This window comes from Leopardus geoffroyi, chromosome C1, assembly GCF_018350155.1.
Source record: "Leopardus geoffroyi isolate Oge1 chromosome C1, O.geoffroyi_Oge1_pat1.0, whole genome shotgun sequence".
Classification (NCBI taxonomy): Eukaryota; Metazoa; Chordata; class Mammalia; order Carnivora; family Felidae; genus Leopardus; species Leopardus geoffroyi.
In genome coordinates this window covers 174,950,129-174,969,438 of record NC_059328.1, presented here as the reverse complement: position 1 = coordinate 174,969,438, position 19,310 = coordinate 174,950,129, and the positions used below count along the sequence as shown (strand labels likewise).

Here is a 19,310-nt window from a genome sequence, read left to right as displayed (position 1 = left end):
GATTAAACAGTTCCCCAAAGCTTTGTAAAGTACACACACACACACACACACACACACACATACACACACACTTCCCTAACTCCTTTAATTTTGGAACAGAATATTATATTCAGATTTCCTTCAAATCACAGGCTGCTCTGTGTGGCAAGTTCTAACAGAACTCAGTCAAGGTGAAATGCAGCCAGCTTTGGCTGCTAACAATGTATTCATACAGCATATGATCTCTGTCTGTTCAGGCTGCTTCTTGCTCTTGTCTCAGAATAAGAAAGGAGTGCTGCTTTCCTGGGGTATGCTATTTGAGAAAGAAAGTAACCTAACACTAACTGCAGGCGGGGTCAGAGTGATGTAACAGGAAGCTCTGATGTTTCCCTTCTGCTGCTGAGCACATACAATGTGACAACACTTCCAATCCACTCAGAACAACCCTCCCTCTCCAGCAGAGAGTATCACCTCCTGATTTAGGATCATCAGGCTCTGTTCACTGGACCTGACCCTGCCTGCAGGATTACATTGCAAAGCTTTCACTCTTCCCCACCTTGCCTGGGGGTAAATCTCTTCTGCGGAATCTCAGAAAATCAAATTCCATCCTAAGAATATTTCACCAAGAATTTCCTTAGAAGCTGTGCTGGGTAAGTACACTATTCAGAATAAATATATGTATCCTGAATAGTATTCTCATTTAGTTTGGCAATGTTCCTACTGTGGAATTTAGTGACATTGAAATAATATTGAAACATATTCTCATTTATTTCACATTTTAAAGAAACTACAGTGTATTACTCCCAAATGTATACAAAATCTATTACTACTAGATGTTATTATGCACAGTGATATTCTAGAAGATAAATTTAGCAAGTAATAAAAATCTAAATGGATTAAAAAGCATACTTCTAAACAAATATCTTAATCAGGGAACAATGCCTTTTAAAATTAGCTCTACTATTAGCTAAGCTTAAATTTTGACAGCTGGAAAACATTTTCCCCCCAGGAAGGGTCTTTAAACTTTTTATACAGTTAGTACTCTGAGAAGGGGGGGGGGGGGGAGGAAGAATAACTACTTATGGGGTCTTGGAGTCTCTGCAAAATTGAACAAAATGGAGAATTAAAAAGAAAAGTAATTACTTTGGAATTATTATTATATGTGTCTTCTATTTGCCTTTTATTTGCACATATATCTCTAGCTATTGAACTAATAGAATGTTCACTGTTCATTGTGGCCAGATGTGCTTAAATCTCTCTCTTACTAACCCTGAATTGTTTCCACTGTATCTGATCAGGGGGTGGGCTACAAAAGAAAAAAAAATCCCAGCTAGGATTAAGAAAATGTTATTTCCACATTAAGTATAATTTTACAACTCTTTAGCTAACAATGCATTGCTTCAATTTCTCTGGTATCTCTCTGCAAGCTTTTGGGGGGACGGCATGAAATCGAGATAACTGTGAATAAAGAAAAGTGACAAAGTTTTTCCAAATAAGTATAGCAGATTATTAAACAGAGAAATTACAGTGTGTATTTTTTAAAAAAGAATTTCCAGAACAAAACTTACAGTAATGTTGAGATGAAACATCTGTTAATGCTTCCTTCACCAGTACAGACTGTCCAGGACTATTAAGAAACTATTGTCTACTTAAGTGTTGGTATAGAGATGTCACAAATTTGTTACTAAGAAAAATTAGATGTCAGATTTGGGTTCAAATTATATTGATTGATATAATTTACTTATATAAAAATTAAGTGTCAGATTTGGGTTCAAATTATATTGATTGACATAATTTATCTGTGTCTATATTCTTTCTTACCTATGTAATTATACTGTGCAGAATGTCCTTCAGTGGAGAAATCCTGCACTTAATCACCCATAATCTGGCACATTAACAGTGTACAACAAACTTATTCTGAGTAACTCCCTCATAATTTTCTACTCAATTTTTCCACAAATTTCTCCAAATAATGGAAACTTCAATTAAGCCTTTTATTTTGTGATTCTTAAAAATATTGTGGCTGATTTCCTATCGCCTTTCAACCATTAATTGTTTTGAATGCCCTGACACATGCATAGAATTAGAAAAAGTGTTTTTAGAATGTGACTTTGTAAATAGCCATTAGGTAATTAGGGAAGGAAATGAAAAGAACACATTAAATGCCTAACCCGATGCCATGGGTTAGTAATAAAAATTAAAATAGCATTATTTTTAATTTATATTATTTTCTTAGAAGGATATATTATATTAATATAATATTTTTAATAAGGCACTCCCCACACATATCTAATTTTTATTTAATTGCTAACCAAAAACCCATAATTTTCTTCTGTAACAATTAAATTTTTGTTAACTGTACTAATAGTGTGGTTTATAATTTTTATTTTCAGAAAATACTGTTGAGAAACACTAGGTAACGAATTTTGAAGGTCATTAGGCAAAGACTTATTATTTGAGAAAATAATTGAGCATTTGAAATAAGAACTCATATTATTATATTCTAAAGTTTGTTTTCTTTAATGATAAGAGAGTATCAGAGGATCAATGCATGCTTTAAGCCATAAAGAATTCACTTATTTTTCTAGATGCTATGGGATCGTAAAAGCAATGCAGAGTCTAAGGCCAGTTATAAATATGGAAAATGAAACATAGGGTTGAGAAATTATAAGAATAATGTGAGTTAAAGTCTGTTTTACCTGCAATATTCAGTTATCTTTAAGAGATATGCTTTTGGTTACCACTACAAGGTCTTTCCCCCCCTAATATATATTAGCACATTCCAAAATATTGTTTTATTAAACTACGTAAAAATGTTAGAATATATAAAACTACTCATTCAATTTGAAAAAAAGATTGGGAAAACAGGAAAATAAAAAAGAAATTAGAATTGATTCTGTAGTTTTAAAAATGATGTTAAATGAATGACCACCGTGTATATAGTTTACCTACTGGTGATGCCTAGGATACGTTTAAATGGAATCAACACCCTAGCATATTTATGAGAATCTTCACATTCATCGTATATATTTACCATTATTTTGTATACACCAAATTTATTTCAGTACAAAATTCAAAATAATATTAAGTCAAAAAAAGATGATTTTATATGCTTTATGCTAATGTGGATAAATTATTTGATAAACTCATAAAACTAATCAAACTTCTGTTAATAGTATTAGTATATATTTCTAACTTACATCATTTTTGTAACAACTATAACACTATGTTGCTTTCAACTTTTCTCTTCATTGTTAAAATTTGATAGTACCTTTATTTTTAAGAATTATCTTACAGATATTTATACAAAAATTAACAAAAAAAATTAAAGGATCAAAATATACATTCATGAAACAAAACTGGTTTTATACTCTATGTATGATTTTGAACACAGCTTGAAAAAATAATTCTGTTTTAGAGATATCATGATTACGATACCAACTTTTCAAAACACAAATATATTCAAAGGACATTATTTGAAGTCATTGGCTTTATTCTCTATCTTATCTTTGTTTCGTATTCAGAGATGCTATTAACCCCAAAACATAAGTTATATCGTTGCAATGGTGTTAATTAAAGACACTCAGAGTCAAATTTGTAACACCTCTGTGTTCTTGACTCAATCAAACTATCAGAGAATACACTTAATATGAAAAGCCAGGACCCAGCTATATAAAACATTTGTCTGTATCTGGGTTTAAAGCCCATGCGTGAACCATAAACATTTCTAATTTCTTAGGAAAGCTCTCTTTTTCTACCAAAGTACTTCTACCCTGCTGCATTATTAAATTATTTCAAAAAATCTGCTCATTTAATATAAGAAAATGTTTTGATGAAGTTATGGAAAATAATGTACCAGAAACACAAGATCAGGGTTACATACCAACAAGATATTTCAATCATTTTCCCATTTATTCACATAAACAATCATTCCTATCCAAATTCCTTCATCAATAGCAGTTACACACCTCAAAGTATCTTGGGACTCCTGGGGGCGGGGTCAGGCAGTTAAACAACTGACTCTTGATTTCAGCTCAGGTCATGATCTCAGTCATTAGAATGAGCATCGCATGGGGCTCTGCGCTGACAAAACGGAGCCTGCTTGGGATTTTCTCTCTCCCTTTTTATCTGCCCCTACTGCACTCTTTCTCTCTCAAAAATAAAATAAAGTAAAATAAAATAAAATAAAATAAAATAAAATAAAACCTTAAGAATAAAAAGTATCTGGATGATTTTCACGCCTTAACTTTGATTTACCTCCCTGTAATTTGGTTCATAACTTGGAAGATGTATAGTCTTAATTAGTATAAAATCGAAGAAGTAAAAAGTGGACTGCATTTAATTGTACAGTTTGAAATGTAAATACTGAGCTAGTGTGATTTAGGAAGAACATATAATTAGATATATGATAATTAAGTCAACAAACCTATTTAAATAACAGGAAATATATTTTCATACATTATATTGCCATTTCGTTTAAACAGGAAAGTCTTCAATAAATCTAGATTATTATTTTTTCATGTCTAATTAGTATTATAATATTGTTCATTAAATCAGATTAATAAAATAATCTGCATTTTCCAGTATTTGTGTAATCTTAAATCTAATTGTTTTTACTTCAATAAGTTATTTTACCAAAAAAATGAAGACATGAATTTAATTTTTAACAAAACAATAAAAGTCTTATTATTATTTAAAAATAAAGTAGAATCACTTACTGTGAACTGAGTTAGAGTCTATGTTTATTAGATTATTAGTACTAATTATCAGATGATAAATTGCAAATATTTTCCTAGAACCTGTTTCCTCCTTTTTTTACCTTTAAATTAGTTTGTTTACCTAGAAGAGACAGTATTATGCAATATATTATCATTTGCAAAATGGTCAAAAGAGTGTATTCGTTTTTAAAATGTAAAACTTTTATCTTTTTATTACTTCACGCTTTTAATTAAATATATATATTTTTTACCTTGGTATCAAAAGGGCAAAATACTCAACCCAACACAGACATAAATAAGTAAATAAATAAATAAATAAATAAATAAATAAATAACCAACCTATTTCTATGGTATCAAGGCTATACTATAGCTCAATGCTTTACTGAGGTTGTTGGATAGAGTCAATTTTCAGAGACATCATATTCCCCTTAACATGGGAATATATTTTTTAATTAAAAGATGTTAATATGATATAAACTTTTATATAAATCTGTCATTATTTCCCTATTCAGGTTTAGGTTAATCTGAGCCCAACCAGGTTTCCATAAAACCATGGTGACTCCTGAACATGTCATTTGGTCTATTAAATAACAGTGATACAGTGAAATGGCAACTATGTGGTTTATAAGAGTGCTGCTTCTCCTCACAGATTAGTCACATAGAGGTTTATTAGCATATTCGGGAGCACACAGGTGTTTTATCAATCAAAACTAAAATAAATGTTTTATATCCAAGTATCAATTTCATAAATTCTACAAATGAATATTATTTGAATCCATATCCATTGATTAACATGAGACCAAATGTTGTTTAGATATTTTGTGCATAAACCTCAATTTTGCTTCCTTTCCAAGGATAATATGAAGGGAAAATGGGAACTTTGGTAAGTACTAGAGAAGAATAAATTAAGTTATAACTGAAAATAAGGAGGATTAAAGCTATGGGAAAAGATGTCATCAGTACAAAATGTGTTTTTCTGTTTTATTTTCTTGTTTTTTTTAATTCTAGTTGTTTTCAAATGTGAGGCAAAAGAGCAGACTTGATTTCGCTTAGGTAATGGAAACCTAATATTAGACTTCCATGTTTAAATGTTTTATTAATCAGTCTACATATGTCTTTGAAAATTTATTTTCAATGAAGTTTTTTTTATTTTAAATCTTTCTTAAAATGTGCCAATATACTTTTTTAGCTAAGGCAAAAAATATAACCTATGCATTTGTATTTTAGAAATGTAGGTATAATCACTGTTTGAAGCAACTGCCTGGAATGGAGTATACTTCAGACAGTATTCATGTCATATACAGTTAGGACATTGCTACATTTGAAATCTGTTAAACATAATTTCATTAAACTCCCAGTTAACTAACTACAATATCTTGGAACTTGTCAGGTTTATTTTCGTAAATGTATATATTTATTGTCAGCTTAATCCTCTGGTCCTTGACATTATTAGATGAAGATACTTTATTGAATGCACATATCTTAATATCCCTGAGGGATAAATAACATCATTTATTATTATTGTTGTTGTTATTATTATTATTATTTTGCCTCAAATAGGAGTGTCAGCTTTCGCTGCTGCAGTACTCTCTCCCAATGTCAGCAGTGGGTGAATTTTTCCATATTGCACTTATACAAGAGAACCCCTTTTTAAAGGATGGCTTGCTCTGTTGAGATTATTTAGTTAATTTCTTTGAGGACTTGCTCTGTGCCATGTATATATATATTGTTAGTTACTCATATATAAACTCATTTAGCCTTCCCCAAAGCCCCAAGAAATACTATTATCATTATTAGTATTAGTATTAGTATTAGTATTTGCAGATAAGAAACATCAAAAACAAGAGAACTTTTAAGTAATGTGCCCAAGATCACATAACTATTCAAGTGGAGGTACCAGGAACTGAATCCTGGCAATCAGGCTCCAGAGCTCATACTCTTAATCACTCTGCTTCCCTTTCCAATTGGTTGCTGGTCTCTAGTCACCCCTAGTGTGAATGGATGCTGTTCCTAGAACCTTAGGTTTTAAGTGCAGATATATTGTGAGTTTTGTTCTAGTTTATCTCAATAAAGTGAATATCACAATTAATAAAGGAAGTCAAAAAATTCTTTTGGTTTCCCAGTACATGTAAAAGTTATGGAAACAGTATAGTGCAATAGCATTATGTTTAAAAACAACACATATACCTTAATTAAAAAATACTTTACTGCTAAAATATACTAAACATCATCTGGAGGCTTGAGTGAGTTATACTCTTTCTGCTGCTGGAGGGTCTTGCTTTGATGATGATGGCTGTTGACTAATCAGGGTGGTGGTTGCTGAAGGTTGAGTGACTGTGGCAATTTCTTAAAATAAGTCAATGAAGTTTGCTGCATCCACTGACTCACGAATGATTTCTCTGTAGCATGAGATACTGTTTGATAGCATTGTACTATAGTAGAACTTCTTTCAAAATTGGAGTCAACTCTCAAACCCTGCAGCTGCTTTATCAATTAAGTTTATGTGCTATTCTAAATCCTTTGTTGTCATTTCAACATCTTCACAGCATCTTCATCAAGAATAGATTCCATTTCAAGAAACCACTTTCTTTGCTCATCCACAAAAAGCTCATCTGTTAAATTTTTATAAGATTAGAGCAATTCCATCACATCCTCAGTCTCTACTTCTAATCCTCTTGCTATTTCTACTACATCTGCAGTCACTCCTCCACTGAAGTCTTGACTCCCTCAAAGTCATCCTTGAGGGTTGGAATCAACTTCTCCCAAACTCCTGTGAATGTTGATATTTTGACCTCTTCCCATGAATCATGAATGCTCTTAATGACATCTATAATGGTGAATCCTTTCCAGAAGGTTTTGGTTTGCTTTGCCTAGATCCATCTCACTATCCATGGCAGCTATAGCTTTAGGGAATGTATTTCTTAAATAATGAGACTTGAAAATACTACTTCATCCATGGGCTGCAGAATAGATGCTGTCTTAGCAGGCATGAGAACAATATTAATCTCATTGTACATCTCCATCAGAGGTCTTGGGTGACCAGATGCATCGTTAGTGAGCAGTAACGTTTAGAAAGGAATCATTTTTTTCTGAGTAGTAGTTCTCAACAGTAGGCTTAAAAAATTCAGTAAATGATGTTGTAAACAGATGTGCCATCATCCGAGTTTTATTGTTCTATTTTATAGAGCACAGGCACAGTAGATTTAGTATAATTCTTAAGGGCTCTAGGCTTTTTGGAATGGTAAACGAGCATTGGCTTCAACTTAAAGTCATCAGTTGCCTTAGCCCTTAACTAGAGAGTCAGTCTGTTCTTTGAAGCTTTGAAGCCAGGCATTGACTTTTCCTCTCTAGCTATGAAAGTCCTAGATGACATCTACCTGTAGGAGGCTGTTTTGTCTACATTTATAATCTGTTGTTCCATGTAACCACCTTCATTAATTATCTTAGCTAGATTTTCTAGATAATTTGATGCAGTTTCTGTATCAGCAGTTGCTGCTTCACCTTGCACTTTTATATTACAGAGATGGCTTCTTTCCTTAAACCACATGAACCAACCTCTACTAGTTTGAAACTTCTTATTCAGCTTCTTCTCCTCTTGCAGCCATCATACAATTAAAGAGAGTTAGGATCTTGCTCTGGATTAGGCTTTGGCTTAAGGGAATGTTGTGGCTGGTTTGATCTTCTGTCCAGACCACTAAAACTTTTTCCACATCACCAATAAGACTCTCTAGCTTTCTCACTCTTTGTGTGTACCATGGAGTAGCACTTTTAATTTCTTTCAGGAACTTTTCCTTTGCATCTACAACTTGGCTAACTGATGCAAGAAACCTAGCTTTTGACCTATCTCAGCTTTCAACATATCTTCCTAAGTTTATTCAATTCTAGCCTTTGATTTAAAGTGAGAGACTTGTGACTTTTCCTTTCATTTGAACACCTAGAGGCCACTGTAGGATTATTAATTGGCCTAATTTCAATATAGTTATATCTCATGGAATAGGAAGGCCCATGGAAAGGGAGAGAGAAGGGGGAGCAGAGAGAATACACACACTTATTAAGTTCATCATTTTGTATGGGCATGGTCAGTGGTGCACAAAACACTTACTATTGGTAATAGGAAAGAACACTGATCCCAGATCACCATAACAATATAATAATAATAATGAAAACATTTGAAATATTGAATTACCAAAATGTGACATAGAGACAGGAAGTTAGCAAATGCTGTTGGACAAATGGTACTGATAAGCTTGGTACGTGCAATGTTACCACAAACCATCAATTTATAAAAAATGCAATATCTGAGAAGCACAAGAAAATGAAGCACAAGAAAATGAGATAAGCCTGTACATAGTAGGTAGAATTTGCAATTGGTAATTTCCCATCTTTCATTCTGTATGCATTTCCTTCCACTATGTTCCTTCATCTATACTTGCTTAACCCTCACCTTCCTCTAAACCAAATGCCCAGTAGTTACTCTTTAGCCTCCAGTAGCCAAGAGTTGCTTGAAAAACAAAGATTTTGAAGAATTCTTTCTTCTTCAGAAAACCTCATGTTTGCTATTTAGCCTTCAAGCAATTGGATGTGACCCATACACATTATCTAGATAATCTCCTTTATTTAAAGTCAATTGATGGTAAATGTCAATCACATCTACAAAATAACTTTACAGAAACATCAAGGCTAATTTTTGATCCAACAACTGCCACCATAGCCTGGCCAAGTTAACACATACAATTAAACATTGCCAGCAGTTAAGGGCATTCATCCATATTTGCTCTTTTTTTCCCAAAAATTATTTAGGTTTTCAAATTATGGAAACTCTTCAAACTTTCTGCTGGAATGATAGTTGGAATTACAATGAATTTATTAGTTGAATCAAAAATTAGTAATGTCTTAAAAATGTTAAGTCATCCAACTATGAGCAAGATAGAAATTCTCCAGTTACTCAGGGCTTTTTGTTTGTTTGTTTTTTTGGAAGGGGGTAGAATCTGATTTGGTTCTTTTTTTTTTTTTTTTTTTTTTTTTTTTTTTTGATTTGGTTCTAAATGTAGGTAGAAGAAATATTTAAAGCAATTATATTATAAATGAGGGAGACTAAAAGGATATAAGTTTTCTACATTCCACCCCCTCCTGCCACAACGGTAGCATGTTTTTCCCCTATATGGTTCACATAAGACCTTCCAAGATTGCTCAACCTTTTATAAAATTAAAGTCTGTTCTCTTTGCAGTATATTTTATCTGGGGAACTTTCCGTTCATATCAGAATTTAATACTGTCAGAGAACAGTTGTATTTTAAGTTATATGACTTCTTGCTATTAAGGAGTGCTAGGGTTAAACAGAATGATCCTCAGTTTAGCAAACACCCACAACGTGCCAGGCCCAATGCTAGATGTTAAAGGTAAGCAAGACAGGACCCCTGCTCTGGACAACATCAGCTCCACCTCAGTGCTGTGTAACAGTGCCGATTAAACTATGAACTCTTCATCTATACTGCTGGCCACCACTCTACTTTTCATCTTGTCATAAGATCAGGACTGAATGCCTGAGCTAGAATGTTTTGTAAAGTGACAAATCTTGATAAATCAGATATTTTCTGTACATATTTATTATATTTGGGAAACCTTGGATTACAGAGGAAACATTAAAAAAAAAAACCTGAAGTAAAAAACAGTCTAACGGATTCTACTTAGCTCACAATTGTATGTGCTTTGGCTAAGATATTCTGAAATCTCTTATTTTCAACTGCTTCTAATGTAATTTGGAACTTTCATATTTTAACAGAAAGATTTCCTTGCATCTAAATCAATTACAGATATCATGGTTGGGTATCAGAAATTGTTTACTTTTAAGAGAGAAAGTATGTGGTTAAAGAAAGATATTCTTAAGAATAAAGCTTTGAAGCATGATTGGTTTCATTAATTTGAACAGGAAGGGCTTCAAATGAGATATGAGCAAGCGTTAAAGTCTAGAACAAACTGACAGGGGTAAAGTCCATAAAATGATTTTCTTAAATATTGTTTAATATTTTTATTAATTGAATTCCTCACATGAGTTAACTTCCTTAATTATACATTTTCCAAAAGGATTTCCTGTGCTGTGTTCCATGTTATTAGTTCGAAATTATTAGAAAACTCTTACTGAGTCTTTTTGATCATAAAATTAATACATGTCCATACTTAATGAACCAGATTCCAGCCTACTTCCTTCAAAATAAATACACCAAAGTTAACAAAGAGTTTATGTTTGATTCATTGTATAACTCAAACACCCTTTAAAAACCCACTAATTATGTGATTTTTCAGATTAACTCTGAAAGCTGATTATTCACTAAATTCTCAAGTGTCATAAAAGACTACATATTTAAGGTTACAAAGTCTCAACTATATCACTTCTATTATCATCCTTACCATTAAGGACTACATGTTCAAAACTTTTCATGTTACATAGCGCTTCTGAAGCTACAGTCCTGAATAAGCTAAATAAATCTAGTTAATGGGTTTCGAACTTAGAAATAGGAGATTCTAGCTCATTGTGTCCTCAGAGGGTTTCATTAAGTATAACCACAATGTAGGTCTTGAAATAGCATCTGCTTTAAAAAAAAAAGTTAGATTTCTACATTTAGACAACATTCCACTCCTAATTACTCAAAATCATGTAGACTTCAAGGATAGTTCTCCATTCTGGCCTATGTTTTTGCTCCCAGTTATAACTGCATAGTTTTATAATCATGGAAGGGACACAACCTGTAAATATAATATGTGAGATTTTCTGCCTTTCCTATCAAATCCAACTTGAATAATTCTTTAGAATTAAATTTGTAGTAAACAACAAAGATCGTTGTGCATCATAATTATTGATACAAGGTTATAATAGCAATTAATGAAAGAGTACTCATTTGAATGAACTAAGTAACTTTTTAAGTTTATTATATCTCCTTTACTCTTCATCACATACTCATCATTACAGCACCTGAATAAAAACAAAATGAATAAATAAATAAGAAAATGTTAATCTTTATTACTGGTGGGCCTATAGTTCCTGGATTCCAGGCTTTAGTATTTCTTCTTTCTTCATCTCCAGGCAAATTTATTTCTTATTAAAGAAGTAAATTCTGATATCAACTGGCATAAAATTAAAGGAATGCAAGCACATTATCTGAAACAAGATTAAAAATTATCTGTGGGCTTCTTTTAAAGAACATAGAATGCGTTTTTCTCAGAAATCCATTGCTGGCCTTTGCCAGATACAAACTTCCCTATAGCCTTTGCTCAGATACAAACTTTTTTCTGGAACCTAACCTATTTAAACACAGCTACACCTACATGACCATAACCCTTTTGCTCATTGTCATTTATTTTTGTTTGTCCTAGCTTTTTCCTAGAACACCAATCACATTGCAACAAATCATCAACTACAATTTACATATTTTCTGTGTTATTGTCCATTTTCTATCCATTATCTCTAAGCTCTACAGGTACAAGCACTTCTTCCTGCTTTTTTTCCCCCACTATTATATCCTAAGCACCTAGGTAAGTGCCTATACAAAGTAGGTGCTTAAAAATTTCTTAACAAATGATTAATGAATGAATATGTTTCTTTGTATCAGTCTCCACAGAAAACTAGAGAGAGACTCTACGTGATTTTGTCTGCAGTATCCAATAGATTCTAGAGCTGAAATTTTGAAGGTGTTGTAAACATGACCCATGGCCGAAGAGAAAATACTCAGAAACTAATTATCATTTTATTATTCTTAGGTCAACCTAATATTTATTCCTCCACTGCCTTTGTAAAGGGAAATAAATTAGTAAAGATGCTTTTCTGTAACGTAGTTAGTGTTCAGGTTTCACTGAATTCCAAGGAGTGACCTTTCAAACTAGGGTAAATGAGAAGGTTGCTTGGTATTTTAGCACAAAATGTTGAAGCATTTCCCCAAATGGCCAAACAATGGCTGAATTTGGCAGAATTTCTTGTTGAAACTGGCAGACCTGCCAACTGTTGCCTCCCAACAAAAGTCTTACTCCATTACTTATTGCCTTTCTGGACAATAACACTCAAATGTCTATAGAAGGAGAAAAAAAACGCAGCAGTGGAATTGAGAGAAAAGCAAATCAATCTTTTAAAAAAATACATATGGCAAAATAGAAATTCTGTTTAATTTACAAAAACTATACCCCGTTTGATAAGTGATGAGTTATGCACTTGAAAATCCACAATTTATCAAGCTTTTAAGTGTTGATTTACAAATATTTAGAGATAATTCTAAAAAGAATGCCAACTGTCAATGCCCTTTCATCACTGTATAGTTTTTGAAATTTTCTAAATGTAAAACCAAAGGACTATTTTATAACGTGAAATACATATTTATCATTAAATTAAGACATGATTTGTTTGAGAGCATCATGATGGATTTTCACAAAATACATCTTCTGAATTGCCTCGACTCACAAATTATAACAACACTTGTTTTTCTAATGTAGATTCTCCATGTGTTGAGATTCATATAGTAAATTTTATTTTCTTTTAAAACTGAGGGCTAGTCATTCATTCACCTAGAAATATCATAATTAGGTTTTTTCTTCTGAGCCCAGATATTCATATCATCTATCAAAATGATAATTTTCCTTTGAGAAAGACTGATTCTCAAATTATGCTCATAGTATTCAGAGAAAATATGTATATAAAATGTGTTGTAGTTATCTTACTGTCTTTCAACATATTATCTAATAACTCATTGACTGAACTTTAAACCACAAGCAACAAGACTATTTGGATTAAATAACTCTCCATTTTAAAGGAAGTCTTGCTCAAAACATAAAAGTAAATTGTCAAATAGCTTCTCCTTTCAACCATCCTTTCCTATGCTTTAACTCTTTGAACTTCCTGACACTGTTGGATATGGTCATTATCAAATAATGTACTTATAATAAAATGTTTATTACAAAATATAAGTGATAACAATGCCCTTAAAGAAACTGTATTTTTTTAAGGACTAGCCAGCATTCAATTTATTTCTGGTATGTTTATAGATAGCATAGCAAACCAATATTCTGCAACACATTTTCTTTGTCCCATGCAGCTTAAAATAGACAAAGTAATAATAATAAAATAAAGCTCAGACCAACAGAGTGACAATTTTTAATCTAGATGAGCTTGATGAAAGGGTGGAAAAGGCACTTAAAAATAAACTTTATATCAATAAAAGCCCTGACAGAATTTTAAATTCAAGTACTTTGCACTAAATTAGAGTACAGGGCAGCCTGGCTGGCCCAGTTGGTAGAGAATGTGGCTCTTGATCTCAGGGTTATAAGTTTGAGACCAAGTTGGGTGTAGACAAAATAAAAATAAATTGTTAATAAATAAATAAATACTTTCAAAAACCAGAGTGTGCAAATGACTAATTTCTTACCGTGAGCAGACATACATCATACATTTTCAAGCTAGTATCTGTCCTTACAATGACAAATAGATATTCCCAGTAGTCTTTTTTTTCCCCCAGTAGTCTTATTCAGAAAGAAGCAGGGCCAAAATATTTGTTCTTTCTCATCTAGATTCAGCAGACACCACATATTGTTGAGAGCCTTTTCTAATAATGCTACCTTTAAGATGAAAAAGGCTGTTTTGAGGTTTGACTAATTGCCTGATGTAAAAAGTTGCTGTCGATTTAAAATAGTTTCACTAAATATCATAATTTGCTCTCCACTGCATAGTGGATTCGAATATATATCTTAATATTCATATATATTTTAGTAATTGTTAATCTTTTCTATCTGCTAGATCGCCTTGACTGTGTTAAGTATCTCTATTCCAGGAGATTGATAGTAACACCAGAGACATACATTGTGAGCCTAAGCATAAAGGAATCTTAAATCAGTTTTGTAGTTCATGATGTTGTCCAAAACAAATGTTATTAACAGTTCCCTAATTAGTCCTATTTTAACGAATTCCCCTTTCTAACTGTCCTCACCTCACCTCTAACCTGTCCTCACCTTGGAGTAAATCCAGAACACTGCATTTTGTTACATGTCTGGTGACAATGTCTTTGGTAAATGGCAAGATGAAGGGTTTGGAGATTCACCCAGAAGTTGATGAAACAAGAAATGAAGAGAACAAGTTAGGAAGTGAAGGGCCAATCTGGAGAACAGAAAAAAAGAGAAGATTCAGAAAAATTTTCATTTACAGGATAAATATATATATGACTGTAGAATGTAATTAACTTAGTAATTATTGCTCAGTGAGTAAAAGGAGTGAGAGATGGGATTTGAAAGTAAAATAAATTAGATCTAAAAACCAGGAGGGAAAAAGGTAGGAAAAGAGAGAGGATAAAAGAGAGGCAATAAAAGAAGATAAATTGGTCCATTAAGATACATTTTATTTGCCAGAAAGTTTAGGAAATAAAAAATCCAGCACTGAACTGCACACATTAAGATGTGGAGACACTTTGGATACAAGGCCATGGAGAAAAAGTTAGTATGCAAATGCCTTTCAGCTGCTTGGTCTAACAGTTCAGATAAGAAAACTTTATCTGCCCTTTTGTTTGGGAAATTGGATTGAGGGTTAATCCTAGAAGTTATTCCTTCTGATAAGAGGTGAGGAGTGTTCATGAGAAGTTGTAAGAAGCAAACACCACCTCCTGGATGATAATTGTGTTCTAAAGCTTGGACCCAACTGCTCAAGACAATGACTGTACTTTAAGGGTACATAAGAGTCTGACCTACTGGCAAGTCTTAGTCTGTCTAGGACATCTTCTCAAAAGGCAGCCCAGAAGTTGGGCTGTATCCATCATACCACATTTAAAGCAGCAGAACTGTTTGGTAAAATATAACCTTGGCTCATTCTAAACCTTCCAAATCAGGCTGAGATGGCTCAGCCTATAGAGAGAAGAGATGCTTACATGATCCCTGTGTGTCCTGAAAACAGTTTTCTCTTTAGTGAACTCCAGATATGATGAGAATTAAGGTATAAAAACACAATTAAGTTCAAATTTATAATAACAAAATAAAAGCATGAACATGACCCATGTTTTAAATCAAGTAATTCTCTTTCTGAATGAAATAACAAGCATTAATTCACATGAATTACACATAAATAACAAGACACATATATTACCTTCTCTTTTAATTTTGGCTTTCCTAATTATTAGTTTTGTGATTTAGGTGTATATTTTCCCTGTCTGAACCATCTTAACTTAAAAGTCTTGAGAACCAGGTAATAATCCAAAATACAACTTTACTGACCCTTTCCTCTTTCATTGGACTCGGGGATAAATACACATGCACACACATATATACATTAATTCAAGAGATGCTCATCATTGGTGTTCCTTATTTTCCTCCATATCTGGAAAGTAACCTAAAATCAAATAGAATTCATATGCCTAAATCATATTTGTAAAAGTATGTGTTTAAATTGTGCACTGACTATGATTTAACTGTGAAATATTCCAAGGGGGTCTAATCTTAACAATATCTTGCCAAAAGGAAGTAAACTTTCAAATTGGATTAGTACTGGGGTGCCTGGGTGGCTCAGTAGCTTAAGCGACCAACTCTTGATTTGGCTCAGGTCATGATCTCACAATTCGTGAGTTTGAGCCCTACATAGGCCACTGAGCTGATGATGTAGAGCCTGCTTGGGATTCTCTCTCTCTCTCTCTCTCTCTCTCTCTCTCTCTCTCTGTCTCTCTCACAAAATAAGTAAAATAAACTTAAAAAAATTTAAAAATTGGATCAGTACTATGTGAGACAGCTGCTCTCCCAGCTAGTGCCTTGACCTATCCCAAATATATTGCATTTTGATATGCTGATACATAAATCCACAAAAAATGCATAATTACAGAGAAAGAAATCATATTCTTCATACTATTCTACAAAAATGTTTTATAACTAAAAAAAAATCTTATACATATAGCTGATTATGTATAGCACAAATATATTGTTTAAATCAATAAATTCCTGTATACCTGGAACCCAGCTTGTCCGTCATGTTCCTCTCCATTAGGTCACACTTACAGCCCCAGCAGTAAACCATTACCCAAAGCTTGTACTAATCATTCCTTTGCTTTACTTTATGGCTTTACCACATACATATGTGTTTCTAAGCAATGCTTATGAAAAGTGAAAGTGGAATTGCTCTGAATATAGTCTTCAGAGATTGCTTCTTTCATTCAGCATTTTGGAGATGCAGCCCTATTAATGGATCTATGTAGCTGTGGTTCTTTCTTTTCACGGTTGCAGTGTTCTACTGTATGAATGTACCACAGTGAATGTCCCTTTTCTCCCGCTGAGACATTTGGATTGCTTCCAACCATTTTACTATTGTAAACAATAAAGCAATGAACGTATTTTTTATGAATCTCCTGGTACACATGTGTCTGAGTTTCTTCAGGGATTATAATTTACAAGTGGGGTTTCAGGAATTTAGCAATTCAAAGTGCTTGTACCAATTTATACTCTCATCAACAGTGTACGAAGTTTCCACTGCACCACATCCTTTCCAACACTTTGTATTACTGTCAAGCTTTTAAATGTTTGCCAGTCTGGTGGGAGTAACATAGTATCTCATTGTGGTTTTAATTTGCATTGTCCTGATTATGAATCACAACAAATTTGTATGTAAAAAGAATTAAAATTTTTCTCAGAAACATTTGTTTTTAATTGGGTAGCAGTGACTTGATGTTGCAGAATTATGGTTAAGCCACTTTTGCTTATAATTATTTAAGAGAAGGACTGTCTATTTTGGGTTGGCTGCTCCAGGGAAAGGAAAAAGTGTTTTATAACTTTTAAAACTGGGAATATATGAATAACATTTTTCACCATGAACAAGAACACAGACTGATAATGTGCAGAATTATATCTAACTCCCCATTTCCTTTATTCAAAAACCCCCATCAAAATATATATCAAAATCTCTTTTAAAAATAGAGGAAGAAAATGAGTAATTCCATTCAGGTGCATGTGCACTTTTTCTTTAGTAGACTTTATTTTTTTAAAAGCAGTTTTAGGTTCACAACAAAACTTAATGGAAGGAACAAAGATTACCCACACCCCCTGCCTCCACTCATGCACACCCTCCCTATCAACATGCTGCACCATAGTATACTTGTTACAGTTGATGAACCTACAGTCGACACTTCATGATCACCCCAAATCCATACTTTACATTAGGGTTCACTCTTGGTGTTTAACATTCCACGACTTTGGACAAATGTATAATGACATGTGCTGTATGCTTTTTATAATCTTTTGAATAGTTAAAATAATTTATGGAGCTACAATATCTTGAAAGAATTAGTGTCTCTCTTTCTACTGTGGTAAAATTATTTTTTACACATAAAAACATTATAGAAGGCATTGGAATTTTTGTCTTTCACGTAATCCTTCATTTTGGAGATGATTACCCTTATGCCCATCAGCTGAATTTAACCAATGTATTTCTCCCCTGTTCTAATTTCCTCTTACTAAACATACTTAGGCTTGCATTTTTTTAGCTCAATTGTTGTGTTTCATCATGACATTATATAAAGAGGGTTTATCTATTAGCCTTATTTGCTATATTTCTTTTCTGTGTTTTCAGGGTTTAGTTGATTTTGATTTCATTTTCTTCCTTTTTTAAAAAAATTATGTTTATTTATTCTCGAGAGATAGAGGGAGAGAGACAGAGCGTGAGTTGGGGAGGGGCACAGAAAGAGGGAGACACAACATCCGAAGCAGGCTCCAGGCTCTGAGCTGTCAGCATGGAGCCTGACGTGGGGCTCGAACCCATGAACCCAACTGTGAGATCGTGACCTAAGCTGAAGTCGGACACTCAACCAACTGAGCCACTCAAGTGCCCTCTTTGTATCTTTTCTTCTTGGATATTAATTAACCTTTGGTACTACAGATATGGATATTATGCAGAGGAAAGTGGAAGTAAGACTATGCTGACATTTATTATTAATAAGTACAACACATTTACTAATCAAAATTACCACATCAATAAATTTTCTGATAGCCAGAAGTGACTGCTGACATATTTGTTCTTTCACTCACCCCAAATCACCAAAAGGGTGAAAAGATTCTTTCATAGCATTTTCACCTGGAATGAAAAATAAAATTTTTAGAACCATGCAGAAAAAAAAAAAACAGTAGTCCTTTCTATTTCATGTGCTACTTTATAGCAAGTTGGGAAAATTCTCAAAGTAAACTTCAACTTTGAACCTTCTGAATTCCATAGATATGCCAGTAAAGCCTGAGACTGACAAGAGTTTTTATTTTTTCCAAAATAGCTTGTAGAAAATCCAGATTCTAAAAATGTGCAATGTTTGTTAGTGTAAAAATACACATCTCCTTAATCAGACCAGATCATGATCCTAATTGGAACATATACTACACACCTTATAATAATATATAATACATTATTAAAATATGTGAAGATGTAAACATTTACAAAGTAATACAAAAATGTTTTTTGAGTCATGAAAGATTTGATTGCAGAGATTGCTTTTAACATAGCTTTCTTAGTACTTTTGACTTTTCATGTAAAAATCCCTGTGACTTCATAGAAATCCTTGGCAATAATTCAAAGATTATCATTAGAAGTAGCAACAAATAAGGATGTCTGGGTGGCTCAGTTGGTT

General features: G+C 32.9%; 1 protein-coding gene across 2 annotated transcripts in view; it reads left to right on the top strand.

Annotated features, from left to right (window-relative positions):
* Nucleotides 1-382: 382 nt before the first annotated feature.
* The window catches only part of CALCRL (calcitonin receptor like receptor), a 105,059-nt gene continuing 86,131 nt past the window's right edge, over nucleotides 383-19,310 (top strand). For both annotated transcript variants that reach the window (XM_045480454.1, XM_045480453.1), the window contains exon 1: nucleotides 383-629. The gene's annotated coding sequence lies outside the window, so the exon portion shown is untranslated. The remainder of the gene's footprint in view (nucleotides 630-19,310) is intronic.